The sequence below is a fragment of the Schistocerca cancellata genome, chromosome 8 (assembly GCF_023864275.1).
Source record: "Schistocerca cancellata isolate TAMUIC-IGC-003103 chromosome 8, iqSchCanc2.1, whole genome shotgun sequence".
NCBI classification, from domain to species: domain Eukaryota; kingdom Metazoa; phylum Arthropoda; class Insecta; order Orthoptera; family Acrididae; genus Schistocerca; species Schistocerca cancellata.
This window is the reverse complement of record NC_064633.1, coordinates 475,901,102-475,926,733: the sequence shown is the minus strand read 5'-3', so window position 1 is coordinate 475,926,733 and position 25,632 is coordinate 475,901,102. Positions and strand designations below refer to the sequence as shown.

The window sequence follows — 25,632 nt, the reverse complement described above, 5'->3', positions numbered from 1 at the left end:
AACGAACGAGTCGAAAGTTATAAACGAAAACCGTTCTGATACCTCTGACAGTTGAATACATGTACCGGTTCTTGTGTTACGAAGAGTGTAGGGCTGGTAACTTTCAGTGGTGGCAGTGTGGACGAAAACGAGAAAAAATGTCCAGTAAACGAGGGTTCTAAAGTGCGTACCTTAACAGCTATGAACACTTGCTCAGTAGAGGAGATGTGTTTCAGTTTAGCGAAGATGAACGAATGGTCGTAGCTCCTCAGGGTAATTCCAGCAGGACAGTGCGACACCCCACACATCCAGAATTGCTACAGAGTGACTTCAGGAACCCTCTTCCACTGGCTACCAAACTGCCCAGACATGAACATTATTGAGCACACCTGGGAGCCTTGCAACATCCTGTTCGGAAGAGATCTCCTCTCCCTACTACTCTTACGGATTTATGGACAGCCTTCCAGTATCCATGATGTTAGTTCCCTCCAGCACTACTTCAGACGTTAGTTTAGTCCATGCTACGTCTTGTTGTGGCACTTCTGCGTGCTCGTGGGGGTCCACTTTCTTTGGCTCTTCAGTGCACATGACCCAAGGTGCACCACAGTTGCTTCAGCGCCAGTTTTGGACAGCGCCGTTTTGCCGTGCAAGATATACTTTAACCACGGCGGCACGCGAACAGTTTACAGACTCAGCTGTTTCGGATGTGTTTTCACCCTTGGCCCGAAAGCCAATGATCATGTCGTTTTGGACGTCAGATAAATGGCTCTTTTCCCGCATTATGACAACGACTGGACTATTCACGACGTCCCTACGGTGCGCTTCATATACCGCCTACCGTCTGCGAGTGGTTATTCCAGGTTGACGTCGAACATACGCGATGGTCACATTAATGTGACTGTACCGTGTAAATATAAAGGTTACGAAGTCTTTTCTGAACGTGTTTGTCTGGACTGTAGCCTCGTACCGAAATGAAACGTGGATCGTACACATTTCGGACAGTATAAGGATCGACGCTTTTGAAATATTTTGCTACAGAATAATGGTGAGGTTTATAGTGGGAAATCGGGTAACTAATAAAGAGGTATAGAATAAAATTGGAAAAAAGAGAAATTCGTGGCACAACTTGACGTGGCCACATTCTGAGGCATGAAGGAGTCGTCTAAAAGGGTAATGGAGTGAAGTATGGGATAGTAGAAATCGTAGAACGAGGAAAAGCCTTGATGCAGTAAGAGAGTGCAATAGCTGTGCCTACATGAAGAGGCATGCAGAAGATCGCCTTTGAAGTAAAGACCTCAATCACTACATCGCCTGGGTGACCCGAAAATAAAGAAGTGAATGATTGGAGAAGTACTGCTCTCAGACCACGGATGCTTTCTCCAAAATACTGTAAGCCGTATTTTCATTTACATATTGATGTGTGTTAACACACACATTAAGTCAAATGTGGCGCTCGGCAGTCACAGAAGGTTTAGTACTCAGTTAGCATTATTTTTTCCAACTTTATATCAGTTTAAAAACGGTCTGCTTTGGTTGCGGAACAGGTTGTGGAGCAGCAGCAACGCTAGTTGGCGCTGTAAAAATTAATTGTACGTGTAACATCCCATGGCCATTATTAAGTCGAGAGAGTCAAAGTATTTCCTTCCAGTCATATCGGAAATACATCGTGTTTCGTTACTTTCTCGCTGTGCCTTTTTCCTGAAACGTTTTCCAGGTTACATCTTGAGTGGCTGTTAATTGGTGAAAGAAGACTAAATATCTTGTTTTAAATCTTAAATAAATAGTATATGAAAACTATTTCTTCAGCCACATAGAACACTTAGAAACACATCACAACAGTACTGTGAACTGTTACGTCGATTGCAGCGTACTTCACGGTCCATATGAAAATAATTAGACAATTAATAGGCTGCTAGAATATATTACGTAGTTGAAACTGGAGTTTGTAACATATTACTCTTAATTATAAGTTTTTCCCAGTAGTTTTCAGTTTGGCATTATCGCCCCCGTAGGACACATTTCCACTTTTGGAGGGAATGTGGATTATAAAAAGGGGTAGGAAGGTGAGCGCTGCAAAGAGAAGGGAATCCTGGGGGAGGCTTTCTTTGGTTTGTTCTCTTGGACACTAAATGACAAAAATGAACACGAATTTAACGTCCTAATTAATTGGCACGATAATAACTTAGTTGTATGTTCCGAGGATCGTAATGGCGACCTCTCGTGATATGGAACAAGATAGTTTTACGCGTACACTTATAGGACATCTTCAGAAATTCTTCTATGGAGTAGGAGTTGTCAAGCAGATATGATGTCAGTTTGCGTCTGAAGTTAATTTAATTGTCCATTACATTCTTTGCATCACAGAGAAATGGTCAAAGATTTTATGGTTGAATACCTCACTCCTTTGTGTGCCACACTATGGCTAAGTGATGCTTAGTGTAAATCGTTTTTCCTTCTGACATATTTGTGTTACTGTTGTTTTCGTATTGTGATTGATCGTTTACAATAGACAAACACTTTTGTCAGTGTGCCTATCTGCTTAAAGAACTTTCAACACCAGTTTCTATAGTGGACACCACATATCATCCACCGTACGCTTCTGCGAAATAAACACTTCTCCTCGATGGCGATTCACTCCAGAAAATCAAGCTATAAGACAATAGTGACTTAAAATAGGAAATGTTTCATCTACAAATTTGATGTTATCCGAAAAGCAAAATTTGTCGAGCTCTGACGTTTACGTAGATGTGTAACATTGTACTACTAGTTTAGATTCGTATCACTTTGTATTTGTCTAACTCCGACATTGAATTTACAATATTAAACATTTGTAGCTAAAACCTAAGGCCTTATTAACAGAAATATGTAAAAATGAAAGAAAGAAAAGCAAGCACTTGCAAAAGAAAACCTACCACCACATGCTCTCTGTCCCTATTCTGTTACAATGATAACCAACGCTCTTGGAATATGCTCAATGTAGCTGACCATGCAGTTCTCTACATGTGTATTTATCCGTGTACTAAGCTACTGCTGAATGATTCTTCGTGGCTGGAAAGAACTTGAGAATTCTCGTTACTATTTGGTTTCCTATGTCTGATATGTTGTGTGTGCGATTTATCGTACTATTTACCAGTATTAAATGGACCACGCTGAAAATCTGTGGTGTCTAGGTAGTGACAAAATCAATGAATTTTATAATCATTTTCTCAACATGGCTGAAAACAAGGAGCCGCCAATATCACTTCCAAAAATATGAACTGGATGATCGTACAGCAGTACAATAAAAGAGGACGAGCTTCGAAGATCTGTATAGACTTGAACAAATTGCCAAATAATATAACTTAGAAATTTCGGTACCTGTAACTAGATTAATGACATTTCAGGGAAAATACGCAGTCCATTCATAGATAGTTATGAACTGAAGACACATAGAACAGATCTTTTGTTTCTGCTGTCTAGGAGCATATACAAGTTACATTAAAGTTCGAGATATAGAAACTACAATTCAACTTTTTAAACACATAAGTTGTACATATGACACTGTGGACTTAAATAAGAAGACAAGAAAGACCACCAGAATGAAAATTTATTAAACAGAGGCAACAGTGTGATATGACCGATAGTACTTTCTATACAGGGTGAGTCACCTAACATTACCGCTGGATATATTTCGTAAACCGCATCAAATACTGACGAATCGTTTCCACAGACCGAACGTGAGGAGAGGGGCTAGTGTAATTGGTTAATATAAACCATAAAAAAATGCACGGAAGTATGTTTTTTAACACAAACTTACGTTTTTTTTAAAATGGAACCCCGTTAGTTTTGTTAGCACATCTGAACATATAAACAAATACGTAATCAGTGCCGTTTGTTGCATTGTAAAATATTAATTACATCCGGAGATATTGTAACCTAAAGTTGACGCTCGAGTACCACTTCTCCGCTGTTCGATCGTGTGTATCGGAGAGCACCGAATTACGTACGGATCCAAAGAGAACGGTGATGGACCTTGGGCACAGAAGAGACTGGAACAGCACATTACGTCCACATGCTAACACATTTTTATTGGTCTTTTTCACTGACGCACATGTACATTACCATGAGGGGTGAGGTACACGTTCGACGGGCGTTTCATAGGACGTGGAGGACGCATAAATTGGCCAGCCCGTTCTCCTGATCTTACACCTCTGGACTTCTTTCTGTGGGGTACGTTGAAGGAGATATGCCTACAACCCCAGAGGATATGAAACAACGTATTGTGGCAGCCTGCGGCGACATTACACCAGATGTACTGCGGCGTGTACGACATTCATTACGCCAGAGATTGCAATTGTGTGCAGCAAATGATGGCCACCACATTGAAGATCTATTGGCCTGACATGTCGGGAAACACTCTATTCCACTCCGTAATTGAAAACGGAAACCACGTGTGTACGTGTACCTCACCCCTCATGGTAATGTACATGTACCTCAGTGAAAAAGACCAATAAAAAGGTGTTAGCATGTGGACGTAATATGCTGTTCCAGTCTCTTCCGTGCCTAAGGTCCATCACCGTTCCCTTTGGATACCTACGTAATTCGGTGCTCTCCGATACACACGATCGAACAGCGGAAGAGTGGTACTCGAGCGTCAACTTTAGGTTACAATATCTCCGGATGTAATTAACATTTTACAATGCAACAAACGGCACTGATTACGTATTTGTTTACATGTTCAGATGTGCTAACAAAACTAACGGCGTTCCATTTAAAAAAACATAGGTTTGTGTTAAAAAACATACTTCCGTGCATTTTTTTAATGGTTTGTATCAACCAGTTACACTAGCCCCTCTCCTCACGTTCGGTCTGTGGAATCGATTCGTCAGTATTTGATGTGGTTTACGAAATATATCCAGCGGTAACGTTAGGTGACTCACCCTGTATATATACATGATCTGGCGGACAAGGTGGGCAGCAATCTGCGGTTGTTTCCTGATGATGCTGTCGTGTACGGGGAAAAACAAACCCATAATGTTAGAGTACAGCATTACTGACATAGTCAAGTCGTTTAAATATCTGGGTGCAACGTTGTAGAGCGATATGACACAGAACGAGCATGTGAGGGCTATGGTAACGAAGGGAAATGGTCGACTTTGGTTTATTGGAAGAATTTTAGGAAAGTGTGGTTCATCAGTAAAGGAGACAGCATATAGGGCGCTAATGCCTATTCTTGAGTACTGGTCGAATGTTTGTGTGCACACCAGGTCGAATTAAAGGAAAGACATCGAAGCAATTCAGAGGCGGGCTGCCAGATTTGTTAACGGTACCTTCGAACAACAGGGAAGTGTTACAGATGCTTCAAAAGCTCAGATGGGAATTCTTGGAGGGGAAGCGACATTTTTCCGAGGAAGGCTGTTGAGAAAATTTAGAGAAGCGCCATTTGAAGCTGACTGCCGAACGATTCTACTGCCGTCAACAAACATTTCGCGTCAGAACCACGCAGAGAAGATACGAGAAATTGGAGCTCTTATGGAGACATATAGACGGCCTTCTATCCTCACTTTACTGGCAATTTGAACAGGAGAGGAAATGATATGGAGTGGTACAGGGCGCCCTCCGCCGGGCACCGTAAAATGGTTCAAATGGCTCTGAGCACTATGGGACTTAACAGAATGTTCAAATGTGTGTGAAATCTTATGGGACTTAACTGCTAAGGTCATCAGTCCCTAAGCTTACACACTACGTAACCTAAATTATCCTAAGGACAAACACACACAAACACACACACAAACACACACACACACACACACACACACACACACACATGCCTGAGGGCGGACTCGAACCTCCGCCGGGACCAGCCACACAGCCCATGACTGCAGCGCCCTAGACTGCTCGGCTAATCCCGCGCGGTAGGGACTTAACATCTGAGGTAATCAGTCCCCTAGAACTACTTAAACCTAACTAACCTAAGGACATCACACACACCCATGCCCGAGGCAGGATTCGAACCTGCGACCGTAGCGGTCGCGCGGTTCCAGACTAAAATTGCCTAGAACCGCTCGGGCACATCGGCCGGCTAACCGTAGGATGGCTTGTGGAGTTTTCATAAAGATGTAAAAAAGATAAAAACAACTCTGAATTTGAAGTCGGAACAAGCATTTTGCCTAGAACATGAAGTGCAGAAGAAGAAGAAGAAAAATATTTCTGTACATGTAAATTTAATTTATACTAATATAAAGTTGTTATGCATAAAAACTTCTGTCTTAGCAGAAGAGCCAACACCGTGTTACGAGTGGAGGCCGAAATGCACGCTTTTTACCTCACACAGGCTGGCGTGAAGAGGGAAGAACTATACTGACGTGAGGTCTGGAACATGACAAGGAATGAGAATTCAGAAAGCGGACATAATTAGTTTGATACTTGACTTTAATCCATTAATGATGAACGTCGCTCTTAACGGTACATGATTTACAATATTATCTGTTCAGAATACATTCTTGAAGTAATTATAGTAACTGAATATAGCGCCTTGCTAGGTCGTAGCAAATGACGTAGCTGAAGGCTATACTAAACTGTCGTCTCTGCAAATGAGAGCGTATGTAGACAGTGAACCATCGCTAGCAAAGTCGGCCGTACAACTGGGGCGAGTGCTAGGGAGTCTATCTAGACTAGACCTGCCGTATGGCGGACTCGGTTTGCAATCACTGATAGTGGCGACACGCGGGTCCGACGTATGCTTAACGGACCGCGGCTGATTTAAAGGCTACCACCTAGCAAGTGTGGTGTCTGGCGGTGACATCACAAAAACTATCCGAGTTTTTCTGCTGTGTGTACGGAAATACCTTTTACCTAGAAAGAGTTTTGTAGAAGGTAAAGTTAGACTGTGTTTAAATCAGAAATACTTGACGTAAAGAGGGGGATGTGTGGGGAGCTCTTTGGCACCGTTCCAAGGCACAGTGGCGCGCTTGGTTGAGAATCGTTGAAAGCCACTGCTTTAGCCCATTCCCAGTACAAACCAATAGGAAACACCGAGTAGATTCGAGGGCAGCCGGCAGGTGTGGTGTCACTCGGACGGGGGCCACCTGTTGCTGAGCTGTAGTAGCTAGTCAGACAGGCGGTGAGCATGTCGGAGCCTGGTGTGCCCCCGTCGGGTGTCGATCGCGTGGGCAGGAATGAGGGCGCGGTGCAGTGCGCAGGCCGTGTCGATGCCGCTCGGGATAAGAGAACCGGCCGGCGACGGACACGCCCCCTGGCTGCAGGTGCCAAAGCTGCCGTCCGTGGAAGTGGAGCATGCGAACCCGCCGCCAGGAACCACTTGCTGTTATTTCGGCAGCAACTGCGGAACAGCGATGAACACTTCCTGCAAGTGAACCGGCAGATGCCGTGCCATTTTAAACAAAATATCAAACACCTTTGACAAATATAACTACAAGTGCAAGTCATCTTGAGGAATTTTAAAAGTGGGCATGTTCAAGTCAAACAATTTTTGTATCTGGTCCTTAGAAGGTTTTACATGCTGCCTACATTGCTTTCGGAGCACGACTCTTTTCTCCGGATTCTCCTATACGAAGAAAACTGAAAGTTTCCGGATTGTAAAATTGTTGTGGGTGACTAATACGTCATAATATATATTCACATTCTTAACTTCTGCATTCTTAAACACTTCAGACAAATGTTTGACATAAATATCTTAGTTCTGTTCCTACCACTTGCAAACTCAAACTGCACGCTAAACATATCCACCCTTACAAATGACTTCTCGCGATACCCTCACGCAACTGCTCTTCCCACCAAACGAGCACGAATAGTGATTAAGTTTCAAAAAATGGTTCAAATGGCTCTGAACACTATGGGACTTAACATCTGAGGTCATCAGTCCCCTAGACTTAGAGCTACTTAAACCTAATTAACCTAAGGACATCACACACATCCATGCCCGAGGCAGGATTCGAACCTGCGACCGAAGCCGTCGCGCGGCTCCGGACTGAGCGCCTAGAACCGCTAGACCACCGCGGCCGGCGATTAAGTTTGACGGAAGAAATCTAACTACTTACATCTCTGGCAGGGACAGTATTTGAATTAACTGCCAAAGATTCTTTGCGTGCCGCGCGGGATTAGCCGAGCGGTCTAAGAGACTGCAGTCATGGACTGTGCGGCTGGTCCCGGCGGAGGTTCGAGTCCTCCCTCGGGCATGGGTTTGTGTGTTTGTCCTTAGGATAATTTAGGTTAAGTAGTGTATAAGCTTAGGGATTTATGACCTTAGTTAAGTCCCATAAGAATTCACACACATTTTTTATTCTTTGCGTGAAAGTTGACAAAATTAATTGGAAATATTGTAAATAACTACATAAAATAAACAATTAAGTTTCCATTCACGCCGAATGTAAGCAGTGATGCACAAAACGTAGAATTTTTCATATAAAATAGTTTTGTATGAGATTGTTGTACAAATGAAACTACCGATACCCAACGGTATCAGAATTCTTCATTATATCGCAGACACAAGAAAGAGTAATAAGACCTCAAGTGATCTTAATAGACACTGCTGGCGGTTAAAATTGCAACATCAGGACAAATAGCAAACAACGAAATTTTAATAATATTGCGTATATAGTTCATTAGGGAGAATAGATGATAAAATTTCTAGTAGAAATCTAGTAGATTTGAGAGTATACATGGTGCGTAATTTAGTTTTAGTATACAAGGCAGTCATAGACATACAAGGCAGCCACAAAATAGCGCCAGTTTGTATTTTTTGTGATTTTTTTTAATGCGTTTGATTGTGTAGATCCTCTTATGAAAACACAAGTTATATGGAATGGATGGTTGTACACATATCTGATTTGAACCATACCTAACAAACACAATGCAGACATCTATCTAGACCATCACACAGGAATTCCAAACGGCATCAGGACCAACTATAAGTACTATGACAGATAGGCGGGAGGTGAGACAACTTGGATTTCATAGTCGAGCGGCTGCTCATAAGCCACACATCACGCCAGTAAAAGCCAAATGACGCCTCACTTGTTGTAAGAAGCGTAAGGATTGGACGATTCCCCAGTGGAAAAACGTTGTGGTGATCGGAGAGCAGGGTGTGGGTATGGCGTATGCCTGGTGAACGTCATCTGCCAGCGTGTGTAGTGCCAACAGTAGCATTCGGAAGCGGTGGTGTTATGGTGTGGTCGTGTTTTTCATGGAGGGGGCTTGCACCTCTTGTTTTGCGTGGCACTATCACAGCACAGGCCTACATTGATGTTTTAAGCATCTTCTTGCTTCTCACTGTTGAAGAGCAATTCGGGAATGGCGATTGCATCTTTCAACACGACCAAGCACCTGTTCATAATGCACGGCCTGTGGCGGACTGGTTACACGACAATAACATCCCTGTAATGGACTGGTCTGCACAGAGTCCTGACCTGAATCCTAGAGAACACTTTTGTGATGTTTTGGAACGCCGACTTTGTGCCAGGCCTCACCGACTGACATTGATACCTCCCTCAGTGCAGCACTCCATGAGGAATGGGCTGCTATTCCGTAAGAAACCTTCCAGCACCTGACTGAACATATGCCTGCGAGAGTGGAAGGTGTCATCAACGCTAAGGCTGCGCCAACTCCATATTGAACCGATGGAGGGCACCACGAACTTTTAAGTCATTTTCAGCCAGGTGTCCGGATACTTTTGATCACATAGTGTATTATCTGGAAAGATATACAGTGGGGTGTCACATAGATCCCATAGGGTTAGGGGTGAAAAGCTGTTGGTAACTCCTGTCATCTAGGCTGCCCTGCACGACTATCGAGTTACATGAGGAGCTTCAGAACGTGTCCCCTGGGGCTAAAAGTGTAGAAGAGCATGGCTGAGCAAAGAGAAGGAGAAGATGGACAAAGAGATGGGGGAAGAAGATGGAAAGAGAGAGGAGGGGGGAGAGGAGGAGGAAAGAGATAGGGGATGAAGGAGTTGAACAAAGAGATGTGGAAGAAGAGGATGAAAAGAGAGAGGAGGAGATGGGCAGAGAGAGGGAGGAGGAGGAGACGTGGGCTATACATGCGCTGTATGTGAACATGGTTGAAGATCTGTGTAAAAGTCTAGTACATAATACAGCTGATGTTGCTCCTTCTTACTTCACGCTGTTGGGCTGAAATGCTTACTACTTACATATCCAAGCATGTCGTACACTTCATGACGATTTGATGTTCGTTCTAAGCCACCTTAATAGTGTTGCTACTTTAACAGCTAAAATTATAATATGAATAAATGTGTTCAATATACAGTTTAAACTTTCTGCTCAAATGAACTGTATATGACGTTATTACAATTCTGGTGCTATTGTAACCCACGGACATGAAGCAAAGCGTTTTGTTGCCTTCACATTATTTGCGAAGAGACGTTTCGTCTCTGTCCATTATCCAGCTCCAGAGGCGTGTGGGTACTGAAGTGCCTGAAGAGTGTGCGTGGTATTGTGGTGGAGCTGGGCGAGGCGGGAGGAGGGGGCTGGGACACCCCACCCCTGCTCGCAAAGAGGATTGGCCGACGTGCTATCGCATGACGGCCCTCCTTGGCCGTAGCTTTCTCATTAAACGCTCAATTAGCATGAGTGAGGCTGATTGAGATATCCTGCACAGAGGGTACATTAGAGCTGTTCTGTGGGCCCCAAGGATTCGTCTAGTGAGACGCATGCTTGTGCCAGGCAAGACAGTAAACGTGCATAGGAACAAACAACTGGGTCTTAACAACGGTAGAGCGGACGGGATTTAAGAGACTTCACACTTGTTTGCTATTATATAATACAACGACAATCGACAATGAATAATCATTTCTTATTACTGTTCTGTTTTTGTCGTAATTTTTGCATTGTATTCAGGTCTTTTGGTAAAGACTTTCGTCACAACAGCGAATAATTCTGAATACAAAGAAACAGTATTAGCATACAGTTTCTTACGTATTATTAGTAAGACGCGGGAGGGGGGGCGGGGTGTTGTGGAAAATACGAAATAAGATTTGTATGGCAAAAGGTAAGGGAGTTTTGTGATTTTTACGTGTTGTATGAGTCCGATTTGCGGGAGTTTTTCGTTGTTTTGTAGGTGAACATGCCTGACAGTTACTTGTGCTGTGTTAGCGATGTCGGGTATTCAGGTTGTTGTCAACTGCCAAGAAGATTACATGTGCTTTGCTATTATCGGCGATTGTTTATTTTGTTTAAAAATGGAGCAAAAATTTGTGTTAAATTTTACCGTAGGAATGGAACAAAGTAAAGTTAAGTTTTAAAAATGTTAAATATTCCTCATGCTAAGCCTTCTATAAGTAAAACACGGCTTGAGGAGTGGTATAAGCGTTCAGAAGAAGGCCGTGAAGACGTTAAAGACGACGAGCTCCCTTGGACGCCCAGCGTATCGTCCGGCGGTGGAATCGTGGACAAAAACTAATGAACGATTGCCGAAAAACAGTCTGTTGGCAAACCATTTAGCTCTTTACACGAATCTTTTTCAAGACTTTGTGGGTTAAATATGTAAGGGAAAAGCTGTTGAATTTCGAACGAAAACAGCGGCAAAAACAAGCTGGTGTGGAGTCGCAAAGTGAACCGCGACGCATAACTACTGAAACGTATTTTAACAGATGCTGAAACATTGGTTTACAGGTATGACGTTGAAGCTAAGGCTCAATCTGTATCGCCAAGACCGAAAAAAAGCTCGGCTAATGCGGTCAAATGGCATAGTGCGCCATAGGTTTTTGCCACAAGGTCGAACGATCAATAAGGAGTACTACTGACAAGTTCAAAGTCTTTGCGTGAAGCAGTCAGAAAAAAAGAACATCCGGATTTGTGGCGAAACAGTTCACGGCTTTCGCACTACGATAATGCACTTGCACAGACTTCATCGCATGTTTGTGAATTTTTGGCGAAAACAGTACTGTAATGAGACCCCAAATAGACGTGGTTCCATGTGACTGTTTACTATTACCAAAAATAAAGAAAACCTTACAGCAATTTCGTTTTATAAGCATAGACGTGATTAAAACCACATCGCTGATAGAACTGAAGGCGATGTGGGAGATCGAGTTCTTGAAGTATGTCTGACGCCGGAAAGAGCACTGACATATGTGTATCATATGTAATTGGGGCTATTTTTGAGGGGACGAGATTGGTCTAGACGGATAATTAACATTCTCCGAACACACACTGTATACAGGGTGGCGCACGAAATGTGTTACCATTTTGTTTTTGAATATAAACTTTATTGTCAATACAATCTGAAAGGAACATATACTACAATGAAGAGCCGTCCATGGAGATTTGTTCTAACTCAGCACATGCTCAATATTTCCACCATTTAGTTTCCTAACTTCCTTCAAACGAACACTGAAGTTAGTGATTACCCTACGGCACATTTCTTCCGTTATTTCACTGCAAGCCTGAAGAATAAGTCTTCTGAGCTCCATTAAATCACGTGGACGTTTCGGGAAAATTTTTCCTTTAGGTACCCCCAAAGAAAAAAAGTCACATGGATTGAGGTCTGGACTATTGGGAGGGGGGGGGGGGCAATTTTGTCCGTCATTGAAGCGACCTGGAAACCTGAGTGAAATGATCCGCATGTCGCAATGCTCGTGTAAAAACAACACAGTGTTTGCAGTATGTGGCCTTGCTCCATCTTGCATGAACCACTGTGTGTTGAAGGGCAATGCAGTAGCAAGAAGCTGTGGAATGAAGCTATTGCGAGGCATGCTCAAATAACGCTCGCTGTTCACAGTTTCTTCAAAGAAAAAGGGTACAATAAGTCCGTGACTGGAAATAGTTACGCACGCTGTAATCCTCTGAGCATAATGTTGTCGTTCATGACGCACTAGTGGGTTTTCAGTGGTCCAAAAACGTACATTTTGTTTGTTAACCACACCTAAATGAAAATGCGCCTCGTCTGAAAACTAAACGTTGTTGAGAGTTTCTTCCCTATCCTCCGCCCACTGAGCAAACAATAGTCTCTGCTGCTTGTGTTCTTCAGTGAGCTTCTGTGCACATGTCATCTTGTATATATGGAGGTCACTTCTAAGAGTGCGTTGAACGGAGCGTCTGGATATTCCCAGTTGCACTGCTGCCTTTCTACACGATTTCCCGGGACTTCTCTGTACAGCAACTCGTACCGCTTCAATATTCTCCGGCGAACTAACAGGCTTAGGCCGAGGCCGCTTCGCTTCCAATACTGTTCCTTCCTGTACAAATTTATCGTACAACCTGTGGATGGTCGTCTTGCAAGGGACCCATCGTGTGTTAAGCTGTTGTCGAAAACGCCTCTGAGTCACAACAAGGCTTTTCGTTTCACGAAAAAGTAACACAATTGCCGATCGTTGCTGTGTCGTCAGTCTTCCATTGTCAGCCATTGCTGCTTACTAGTCTCCTAGCGGCAGTACCGTGAATTAGACGTCATTTCGTAACTCATTTGTTTTTCCAAGCTCTGCTGGTACTCCTGTAGAGATCCCAGCGGGATATCTAATGTGCGTCGTAAATTGTGAAAGAAACAGTTGGTAACATTTCGTGCGCCACCCTGTAGACGGTAAAAAGAGATCCCAGTCTGTGACCAGGTTACTCGTTCCATTTCAGATGTAAAAAATCGTTTGTTTACAATATTTCTGTAAAGAAACATGGAATAATCTACGTAAATTTAGCACGCGCGAGAGGAAAATAAGACTAGGATTTAGCATCTTGTAGATGACGAGGTCATTACTGACGGACTGAGGGAAGTGGTGGAGGATATTGTCTTTTTCAATGTACGATCCCTGCATTTATCTGCACCTAATGTAACCAAAAGTATCTAGATGCAGCCTGTGTAATGCGGAGTCAACCGCTACACACCGCGAGGGTCGCACCCTACAGTATAAAAGGAAGCAGGAATTGTGTTGTCAGTAGAGAAGTACTATCGGCAGAGTGGGTCGATCAGGCGGGTTCAGTGACTTTGAACGTGGATGCCACCTGAGTAACAACCATCAGGGACATTTGGACGCTTCTACGAGTATTAAAACCAACATTGAAGTAAAATTATTTCTTTACCCTCAGTCGGGAAGTGAATTTCCAAGTGGCAGCCTTATCATCAATTCACTACAGATTTTTTTTATTATGTTTCTCGTGGATTTCGAGGGTAAAATGGTTAATGAATGGAAGCATTTCAGAAATTACAAAGAACAAATGAAAAGAACGTGTAGCTTTGTTATATTGTCCAAGCGTTCCTCTTAGTTTTGAGACCCAGAAGAAGGATCAGGATTAATTTAAGAAAAACACGTGGAAGGGTTGCCCAACTTGATGCGTCGTTTGTTGGTCCCAAACAAATATTTTTATTAAATAACAGTCCAATAATGAGTCAACCGACAGCTACCAAACTTCTTACGAAGTACATACAAATGGTTAACATTTTTAAATTAAACTCACGATGATAAGGACATTTGCAGTACACTTAAAATTTAAAATTATAAATTATAAATTATAAATTGTACTCCAAAATTTAAGCTGAGCAACACAATGGAGGTCCGACTACAAACAGTTAATTAAACAAACCTGCGGCAGCTCTCTGTTCCCGCAACTAGAGTACGACTTTGGGTTAACCCACAACAGGTTCAACAAACGTTAAATTAAAAACAGTGAAATGTGTACACCTCAACTGGTAATTTTGCGCTTATGCAGACAAGATACGGCCAAGTTGCCCAAAGGCTACCGCATGTAAAACCGAAGTAACAGTAGTACTTTACTGATTGGCCACATAAATCACGTTAAGAACTTAAATGAACTACCGGGCCCCCTAAAACAATATTAAAACGATAATGATAATTAAATGCCGGTCGGAGTGGCCGAGCGGTTCTAGGCGCTACAGTCTGGAACCCCGCGACCGCTACGGTCGCAGGTTCGAATCCTGCCTCGGCCATGGATGTGTGTGACGTCCTTAGGTTAGTTAGGTTTAAATAGTTCTAAGTTCTAAGGGACTGATGACCTCAGAAATTAAGTCCCATAGTGCTCAGAGCCATTTGAACCATTTTTATAATTAAACCATTAATTTTTTAAAGAAATCAAGAAATACTATGCTCAGTTTGCCCAAAGACTTTCACCACACGTTCACAAGGGTCTTACAATAACACAATTACTGAGTCAATTACTTCCTAATCCGGCTACACAAAAGAACAACAAGAGACTACTCAAATTTAGGCTGAAACGGGAGATCCGCAGAATCGCGTGTGACCTGCCAACACTTAAGAGTCGTACGATGACGCGATGAGGGGAAAGCCACCGAAGTAGAAGGAAAATGCGTCCCTGCTCCGGACCAGCAGAGCACCAACGCGTCAACCGTTGCCGATGCAACGTTTCTAAAGTAGAACAAACAGCAAAACAAATTTGATAAAAATTAACGTACACATTAATACTTAAATTGGCAACCGAAAATTCAACTATTAAAACATCAGCATGGGAGCGGCTCGCTCATAACATTGCAAGTTAACTTTCCCAGCAATAACAAGAAGCCATGTACAAGGTCATTTAAAGAATAATTACGTAATAATTCAAACAAGATTTTTAAAAACAATCAAGGTACGCATTTACTGGGGACTCTTAGGGGCCACAACTTGAAGGGCTTCTCAAGACGGTGTAAGAGTGTGTGCAAGTTCAAGTACACACACACACAACCCGTAAGTGCGTACCTTTAGGCTGAGCGCACACAACTTTAGTCACTGACCAAATCCAATAACTCGCCCCCAGGAAGGGCCATAAGGTCTGCAACAAACAGAAATTACAATCAGTAGTATCAAATACTGAATAAGAATAAATCATGATTTAAAGTATAAGATTAATTTTGCCAAATACTAGCCTGGCGCATACAGTACCCTCCAGACAGACACACAGCCACAAAGCGGTCACCGAAAGGCACAAGAAACTGGATTCCTGGCCAGCTCACACCGGGCAGAGTTCACAATCTATAAGTACAGTGCTTACTAGACATCTTCGTAGATAATTTCAAACAAATGCCAAGGAGGCCACTAGCTTCTGGACACCAGGTAGGCCACGGATAATACTGCCCTGCTGCTCGTGGCTGCTACCAAGTTGTTCAATACGTCTCGGCGTGTTTAGCACACCACGAGTGACTGATGCACGTCGTAACCAGGTTGCACGTGACGAGAGCCGCTGCTTGTCCACTGAACTCGCCGGTAGCAGCAGTCAACCCTGCAGGAAAACGCGGCCCCTTAGCCCAAAGGACAACGGTGTTAACTCGCTGCAATCGCCAGGACGCCGAGTACTCGGGCACACCCGTCCAGTTCCATGACCCGCACGGCACTCATTACCTCACAGCCGCAGAGGAAATACGTGACCCAGCAAAGACGATACGACGAGGGCCAGAGTCGATGGTATGCGCGCATAAGTGGCGCCAGTACGATGACGCGGAAGCCGAAACGGCTCAAATTTAATAAAAATATGAACGACAAAGTTCCTTCTGTCCCAGCCGACAGTAAATTTTTAAGTTCGCTACGTGACACGTAACTTCCAGAGTTTATTTTCACAGCCACGTATGGCGACTTTGAAGATAATGTTTAGTAGTAACGGCGAACACAGCTTAATACGGTCTGGGGCGGACCAAATTGTTATTAAAATGGGACTATATTGTTATTAAAACGTTGAAGTTGGAACATTTAGAATAAAAAAGCCAACTAAACCGACTTACAAAAGAAAGTATCACCCAGAAGACAGTCGGATGTCAACGTAACTTCGTACACGTTCACGCCATTGGTGGAATGTAAATTATTAGTGTTTTATTTCTTTACGCTAGGGGCAACGGCCTTGCCGCAGTGGATACACCGGTTCCCGTCAGATCACCGAAGTTAAGCGCTGTCAGGCGTGGCCAGCACTTGGATGGGTGACCATCCGGGCCGCCATGCGCTGTTGCCATTTTTCAGGGTGCACTCCGCCTCGTGATGCCAACTGAGGAGCTACTCGACCGAATAGTAGCGGCTCCGGTTAAATAAAACCGTCATAACGACCGGGAGAGTAGTGTGCTGACCACAAGCCCCTCCTACCCGCATCCTCATCTGAGGATGGCTCAAATGGCTCTGAGCACTATGGGACTCAACATCTATGGTCATCAGTCCCCTAGAACTTAGAACTACTTAAACCTAACTAACCTAAGGACAGCACACAACACCCAGCCATCACGAGGCAGAGAAAATCCCTGACCCCGCCGGGAATCGAACCCGGAAACCCGGGCGTGGGAAGCGAGAACGCTACCGCACGACCACGAGATACGGGCTCATCTGAGGATGAAACGGCGATCGGAAGGTCCCGATGAGCCACTTGTGGCCTGAAGACCGAGTGCTCTTTACGCTAGGTGCACCAGAGTGCATTAGGGTTTTTCGCTTTTAGAGTTGTTACCAGACCTGACACGGCATATAACAGGCTTAAGCAGCGTCAACGGATGAGTTACCTCTGCTAAGAGCACGGAGATCCAGCGCACTCCTATGAGACAGCATTATCAGTGCCTAACGGAATTTGATAGGGGTATCGTTGTGAGTCTATATGGACGGTGGTCGAATCGTGCAATATCCAGACTTGTGGGGCATTCGTGTTTGACAGTCGCGCGATGCCGAGCACCGCGGGAATGTCAAGTCACAGCATACTATTCGTCAAGTTACCTGTCGAACACATCTGACCACCAAAAGTAACCGCTTCACATCTGCGTCTGCCACACGACAACAAATAATAGACTAAATGCAACGGTTAGTCATTCCGCACCGTTGGTCAGAAACTAGCTGCAGACGGACTAGGAAATTACCGATCCTTGCGTAGGCTGCTATTAATATAAATGGCTGCGTTTGGAATGGTGCTGTGACGGACGGGTCTCGATCGCGATACCTCGCATTCGGACGTCACGCATCTTACAGCTAGACCGCGGCCACAGGCGGAACAAACTCGCCCGAACTGGAGGCAAGACTTCCTCCTGCAGGAAGTGCAGCAGCATACAGTGTTGCCATATCGTGCAGATGGCCGAACTTTGTGAAGAGTGGATTGTTGATGAATAACGTCGCGTTGTGTTGGGCAGAGAATCGTGATTCTGCACTACCTCGGATGACCATCGTCAGCTGGTATGGCGGCAATCTCAGCATAGGTCCTCTTATTCCACTGTCTCTGCGAGGGACAGCGATGGTACACCTACGATCACGGTGAGGAGAGCCAGGGCTGGTATTGACTGAGGATAACTCTGACGGCAAAACGGAACGTCGCGGACATCCTGGGTCCGCACGTGTTACCTCTCATGCGACGGTAAAGTAGGCCATTTTTCAACATTACAATGCTCTTCCAGACACGACACCTGCCCCTAAGAGCTGTCTGATTAAGGTTAAGGTATTCCAGTGGCGCAGCGACATCCTAGGATCTACCCGCCATAGAACCAGCGCGGATGTCAACTCTTAGGTTGGGGTTGTTTGGGGAAGGAGACCAGACAGCGTGGTCATCAGTCTCATCGGATTAGAAAAGGATGGGGAAGGAGTTAGGCCGTGCCCTTTCAAAGGAATCATCCCGGCATTTGCCTGGAGCGATTTAGGGAAAAACACGGAAAACCTAAATCAGGATGGCCGGACGCGGGATTGAACCGTCGTCCTCCCGGATGTCAACTCTGTCCCAGTGCCAGTATAAAGGATATCGAGTGCCACTTACAACAGCTGCGGGCCTTCTTTCCTCATGAGAGTATACAGTAACCTTATGACACCCTTCTGAACTGAATCACTGCACGCATCGAGGCCAGAATGGGTGTAACACGAAACTAAGAAATGGGGTCATGTGCTAAATTCTTTGTAAATTTCAGCCGATTTTGTAGTCGCTGGAATGACATCACACACCTTCTCAAGCCGTGAAGCTTCATTTCGTTTCTGCGTCCCGTTCTAGATACTTCACTTTTTCTGTCTTGCAGTTTATTATCACCGTCAATATACAGCGTGACAATTGTTGAACTACATGAAATAAAATCGTCAAAACGTCTGAACGGTTTGCATTAGGGCGTCCAAACTGCACGGTTGGCCACGGGGCATGTTGGGAATTAGTACACGCAGGCACGTTTGGTTTAGTGACGAAGCCCAGCCGGCCGCTATGGGCGAGCGGTTCTAGGCGCTTCAGTCTGGAACCACGGTGCTGCTGCGGTCGTAGGTTCGAATACTGCCTCGGGCATGGATGTGTGTGATGTCCTTAGGTTAGTTAGGCTTAAGTAGTTCTAAGTCTAGGGGACTGATGGCCTCAGATGTTAAGTCCCATAGTGTTTGGAGCCATTTGAATTTGACAAAGCCTACTTTCATTTGGATGGTTTCGTCTGTAAGCAAAAATGGCCCATTTGGGGCACTGAGAATCCGCATTTTGCGATCGAGAAGTATCTTCACCCTCAGCGGGTGACTGTGTGGTGTTTTTTGGAAGATGATTTCATCCACTTTATATAAAGTGACCCTGATTTCGACGAGATGTGGTTCATGCAAGACGGAACTCGACCCCATCGAAGCAGGAGAGTGTTTGATGTACTGGAGGACCATTTTGGGGACCGCATTCTGGCTCCGGGGTACCAAAAGGCCACTGGCATGGGCCTCGATTGGCCGCCATCTTCTCCGTATCCAAACACACGCGACTCCTTTTTGCAGGGCTATATTAAAGACAAGGTGAACAGCAGTAACCCCAAAACCATTGCTGAGCTGAAAACAGCCATTCAGAAGTTTATCGACAGCATCGATGTACCGACACTTCAGCGGGTCATGCAGAATTTCGCTATTGGTCTGCGCAAATCTTCGCCAATGGTGGCAGGCGTATCGAACATGTCATAACCTAAATCCGAATATCTGTAATGACGTTTACGTGTTGAATAAAGTGTGTGCACGCCGCAGTTTGTAACGAATTTACGTTTATTTTCATATAGTTCAAATGGTTCAAATGGCTCTGAGCACTATGCGACTCAACTTCTGAGGTCATCAGTCGCCTAGAACTTAGAACTAATTAAACCTAACTAACCTAAGGACATCACACACATCCATGCCCGAGGCAAGATTCGAACCTGCGACCGTAGCGGTCACGCGGTTCCAGACTGAAGCGCCTTTAACCGCAGGGCCACACCGGCCGGCTTCATATAGTTCAACAATTTCCACCCTCTATCAATGTCAGTATTCAGTGATAGAAAATTAAGTGTCTAATTTGCTTGCGAATAGACGGACTAAAATCAACATAGAATACTGAGTAACGTTTTGCCTGCAATTTCAAAATAGCCGGAGTGAGAGGTAGAAGACCAAATATTTACGTTATTGGAAGAAGTTTTATCTAAAATTGTCTTTCAAGGATACAGCTTGGCACCTTTTCGCTGCCAACAGGCGATGCCTTTGTAGGCATCAAGCTAAGATGTTACCACATGGGATGGGTCCGAGTTATCTCGGCAGACGGGCGGGTACGTTTGTTGAGATAACTGAAGGTGAATCGCGTGTGTGGCGTAAGTCAACATGGACTGTGTGAGTTGGCTTCTCTCTCTGCTCACAAAATAAGGGCCGAAGCTGTTTAATGATGTACGAAGTAACTGTCCAGGGTTGGTGTTGGGAGCAGCGTAACTGAAGATGTGGACCGGTGGAATTATTGAAATGTAAGTTGCATATCACGATGTGGTAATCGCTCTGTGATGTGTAATCAGTGAAAATTCTCGGATAGCAGGTTCAGGCCGTACAATAAGCGAAAAAGAGATACTGAAAATTTGTAACAAAGTCACGGTTCTACATCGAAATGTGGCGTCTCTCCCACAAAAGGCTGAAAAAATGTAACTGTTAGTACATTGCTAGTTTTATACTGGTATTGTAATAAAGTACTTGAACACATTTTTTGATTGAGAATTAACTTAATATATTATAAATTATTCAGTGCTACGTGGGCTCACGCGCAGCCGAGCGCCGTATGGCCTAAGCGCTGCTTGACGTGCGTGATGTAGTCATGATGTTTACATGGCGAGATCAGGTTGTCAAAAGACAAAAGCGAACAGCCAGGTATCTCTTAGCTGCCCTGGAAAGAAGTGAAGACTGCGCCTTCGTTTATTTGTACAGATAACGTAAATGCTAACGTCTGGACTCTTTGGTCCGGAATCGTTACCCATAATTTTACACACAACAATTTGTAGAAAGGGGTATCACAACTGCTTGTCAAATCATGGAGCAGAATGTTGAACCGAATGTTAAATACTGAACTTCAATTAATGACGCATCAAAGCATAAGAGACAGAGAGAGATATAGAGACAGATTTGAGAGTGGATGTCCAGGAACTGGTTATCCGCATTAGGATTGGATTGATTTGAGGGAAGAGACCAAACAGCGAGGTCATTGGTCTCATTGGAGTAGGGAAGGATGGGGAAGGAAGTCGGCCGTGCCCTGTCAAAGGAACCATCCCGGTATTTGCCTGAAGCGATTTAGGGAAATCACCGAAAACCTAAATCAGGATGGCCGGACGTGGGATTGAACCGTCGTTCTCCCGAATGCGAGTGCAGTGTGCCAACCACTGCGCCACCGCGCTCGGTTTATTCGCATTAGCTGTAGAAAAATAGGTGTAAGCTATAGGTAAATACGGGTAACATGTAATATGTACAAGGACCAAGAGGAAACAATATGAGTGAGAGACCAAGAACGAAGTGGTCAGATTAAAAAGGGTGTAAGAAAGGGATTTAGTCTTTTACCCTTATTGTTGAGTATATAGATCGAAGAAGCAATGACGGAAATAAAAGAAAGGTACAAGAATGGGATAAAAATTCAGGGTGAAGGGATATGAATAATATGATTCGCTGACGACATTGCTATCCTCAGTAAAAGTGAAGAAGAATTACAGGATCTGCTAAATGGAATGAACAGTCCAATGAGTACAGAATGTAGATTTAGAGTACATCGAAGAAAGAGGAAAGTAATGAGAAGTAGCAGAAATGAGGAAAGCGAGAAACTTAAGGAATTGTGCTATCTAGGCAGCAAAATAACCCTTGACCGACGGAGCAAGGAGGAAACGAAAAGTAGACTAGCCTGGCAAAAAGTTCATTCCTGGGCAAGAGGTGTCTACTAGTATTTGAAGAAGGAATTTCTGAGAATGCACGTTTCGAGCACGGCGTTGTATGGGAGTGATACATGGACTGTGGGAAACCCGGGACAGAAGAGAAGCTTTTGAGACGTGGTGCTAGGGAAGAATGTTGAAAGTTAGGTGAGCTGATAAGGTAATGAATGAGGTGGTTCTCCGCAGAGTAGGCGAGGAAAGGAATATATGGAAAACTCTGACAAGGAGAAGAGACAGGATGATAGGACATCTTCTGAGTCATCAGGGAATAACTTCAAAGGTACTAGAGGAAGCTGTAGGATCCTGCAAATAATTGAGGACGTAGGTTGCAAGTGCTGCTTTGAGTTGAAAAGGTTGGCACAGGGTACTAGAAGCTCGTAAGACCAGTAATCCGAAGAATCCACGTTCCACACATCTAGCATTTTAAGGCGCAGCTATGGAATATAAAGTGTGGTCAGAAACAGTCTGAAAACTTGAAGGGTGTTGTTTCTGCTGCGAAACAATTGTTAAGAAAAAAAATCGACTCGTTGCACTATTTCTGAATTAATTAGCACTGAAGTTAGCCATCATGCCATTTCGCGCGCAAATTCAAGAGGCCCACCAGATACAAGTTGTGTCAATTGTTCTCATGTCGTAGATAATAGAGCACGAGACTGCTCAGTCTGAGGCCCGGGTTCGATCCTTAGCACCGTCCCAGGTCCAATTTTTGTGTCGCTGTCTTGTTCGGTTTTACGAAATCAGATGAACACGTTTGGCGACACTGATTCTCAAGGGCCCCTTGAACTTCACGTTCTTGACTAACGTTAGGTCACTACCTCCAATTGCGAAGGTAACTAAAGCTCACGATCATTACAGTGCACATTTAAAGCAAACGTGATTTGCATCCTCATATCGGTGCTACTAGCGCCACTAGTAAGCGACTGGAGCGGAATTTGAATGGACGTCATCTTTCATGTGTATAAACACGCTAACCAACTTTCGTTCATCTCACACAGCTCCTTCTTGGTGCCTGGATTTTCTTTTTCGTCAGTGTGTAGGCACCAACCCAAGGACTCGAAAACAGAATAATAAGACAAGATACACCAAACTGTAGTCGTTAACGCAATTAATAGAATCCTTACTAATATTTTAGTATTACGTACTTACGTTTTCCCGCCTTACTCGAATGACATAATTCTGCAAGTGTTTCTTTATGTATCTGAAATTCTGTGTTGGAACTCTAAATAACAATACGACTGATGAAATCTCGTGCATGAGATATAACGACAGATTACTACCAATAGCAAGTATTATAGCCCACTCACATATTTTTACATTCAGCTTGTTTGATAAATTTTTCTTTTTCAGGCATTCCCCGTCGGTTATTCCAACTGTCGTCGTCCAGCATAGAAGAATAAGTGACTAGAGTTCTGTGCAGCATAAGGTACAGTTTGTCTTCTGTTTATTTATTTGGTTCACTGGAATCGAGAGTTCCACATTTACATTCGTAAGCAACTGAATTATATACAGGTACCTTCCTAGCAGTGTAATGCTGTTCGTTAACTTAAGTGGGTAAAATTACGAATCTAGAGATCCAGAGTTCAAGTCTTAGTTGGTCCTACGTGTTTTTACGTCACTTATTACGTTTTCGCCTTTGGAAATGATTAATGTGTATAAAAAATGCGAAGCTGTACTGTAGTTCTCTGTCCACACTGATCTGTAGGCTCCCTGTTATCTTGATGGGTAAGTCAGTTCGTTTGTCGGAGAAAGGCAGCGGCGTATCACCTTCAGTAGCACCATTGCCGTTAAAGCACTTGGATATTCAAACTAAATTTCGAGTTGACGACAGCTTAATAACACACTGAGTGTAACGAAAAACTAAACCTTTTCATCTTCATAAATTCCCCATTCAGTGTTCTGCACATATAAATATAGCTTTTGCTATGATAGTTTTTCTGCATTAGTATCGCTTTTACTTCTTTTCACTTGAGTTTTCTCTGCTGTAACTGAATTACCTTCTTTTTTTTCTTGATTATGGGACTTGCAGCATGTATTGTCACAGTAGGACATTATGCAGAGAATTAGACAGTATGCTTCTTGATACATAATAGTATCCTATTATAATATACATGCAACATCATATCATCGAACAACTGTAAAACATTACTGAAAAATATTACATTCAGCGAATACGGACGGCAGTAACAGCTTACTCAAAGATGATAAATGTCCATCTACAATGTCAGAACACCTACTGATGAGGGCAATAAAGCCGTAATAAGCTTACACGCTAAAATAAAATTCTCTAGCAGCACACTGTGTACTAATTCTTTGCATGAATTATCTTCGTTCTGCCTTTTATCAGGGCTAAATTCACTGACTACTTCTATCAACGAAATTGCTTTCCCACGAGGAACAATTGCCCTTTGTTAGACTACTAAACACCAACGTTGGATATGGGCGCCGAAAGAAATGTTACATTCGGCGCTACGGGTTCTCTGGGCTTTTACCACTGTCTTTCTTTACATTTTTAGTATTGCTTTCAGGTAAAGTCTACTTTATCAGATATGATAATGTGACATAATGATGCAAACAGATATACCAAAATCCTCTGACTACGGATAGTTTTATCGGGTTCGAAATTGGAGTCGGCCGATGCGCAATTGTTTTATCGGAGTCGGAGGTTGTATTTATGTAATTTTCCCATCTGGATAACAATAGAAGCGTACAACATTATCAGTTCCTTCATATATGCAAAGTAACTAGTTTCCTCAAACATTTCTTGTAAAAGAAGAAATAACGTGTACAAAATATAAATTACTGTACTTTACAAAAAAAACGTGAAGCATCTACGAAACATGGTTGGATGCCGATGTAACTTCGTATACGTACAAAACATCGGCAAATATGTAAATGACTAAAGAGTTGCAATTCTCTGGGACAGGTAGATTACTGTATTACTGTTATTCGTGTTGAGTGTTGTCACCAAGCCTCGTATGGTATACAGGGTGGGAGGAGGGGGGGGGTGAAGAACGCCAGGTGCTGAGTGATCGCTGTGAAGGACCGGGGATGCCGGGTACTCTTGTGAGACAACGTAATCAGCACCTGATAGTTTGAAAGGAATTTCACTGTCGGTCTGCATCTGGCCGCCTGGCTGAATCGTGCAACATCCGGAGTTAAGGAGCAGTGACAGTGGCCCAATGTTGGGCTGTATGGGAACGTCACGGCAGTCTTACTCATCGTCAAGTTTTCGGTCGATAGTGGACTCCATGCAACATTCTTAGAGTTGCTCCTGGTGCCGAGGTGTGGGGAGCCATGTGGTATGACTTAGGCCCCGACTGGTGGTGTATGACGAAACTGTGACGGCACAACGATAGGTCACAGGCATGCTGCTTTCTCGTTTGTTACCTCTCCTGCGACCAGTACATCGGTGCCATTTTTCAACAGGACAATGCTTCCTATGGCACGTATCTCTATGAACGATGTGTGATGAGGAACAACCGTGGCCAGCAGGATCCCAAGATCTGTGTCCGTTAGGGCATGTGTGGCACCAGTTCTGACGTCAACTGCGTAGGATATCAAGGACGGGGTTGGGGTTGCGTTGTTTGGGTGAGGAGGCCAGACAGCGAGGTC

General features: G+C 43.8%; 1 protein-coding gene and 1 pseudogene across 1 annotated transcript in view; both read left to right on the top strand.

Moving 5' to 3' along the window:
• LOC126095640 (uncharacterized) overlaps positions 1–25,632 on the top strand; it is a 793,146-nt gene that overhangs the window by 261,371 nt on the left and 506,143 nt on the right. Inside the window, exon 2 of the mRNA XM_049910402.1 lies at positions 23,368–23,443. The gene's annotated coding sequence lies outside the window, so the exon portion shown is untranslated. The remainder of the gene's footprint in view (positions 1–23,367; positions 23,444–25,632) is intronic.
• Positions 16,760–16,877, top strand: LOC126096005 (5S ribosomal RNA; annotated as a pseudogene).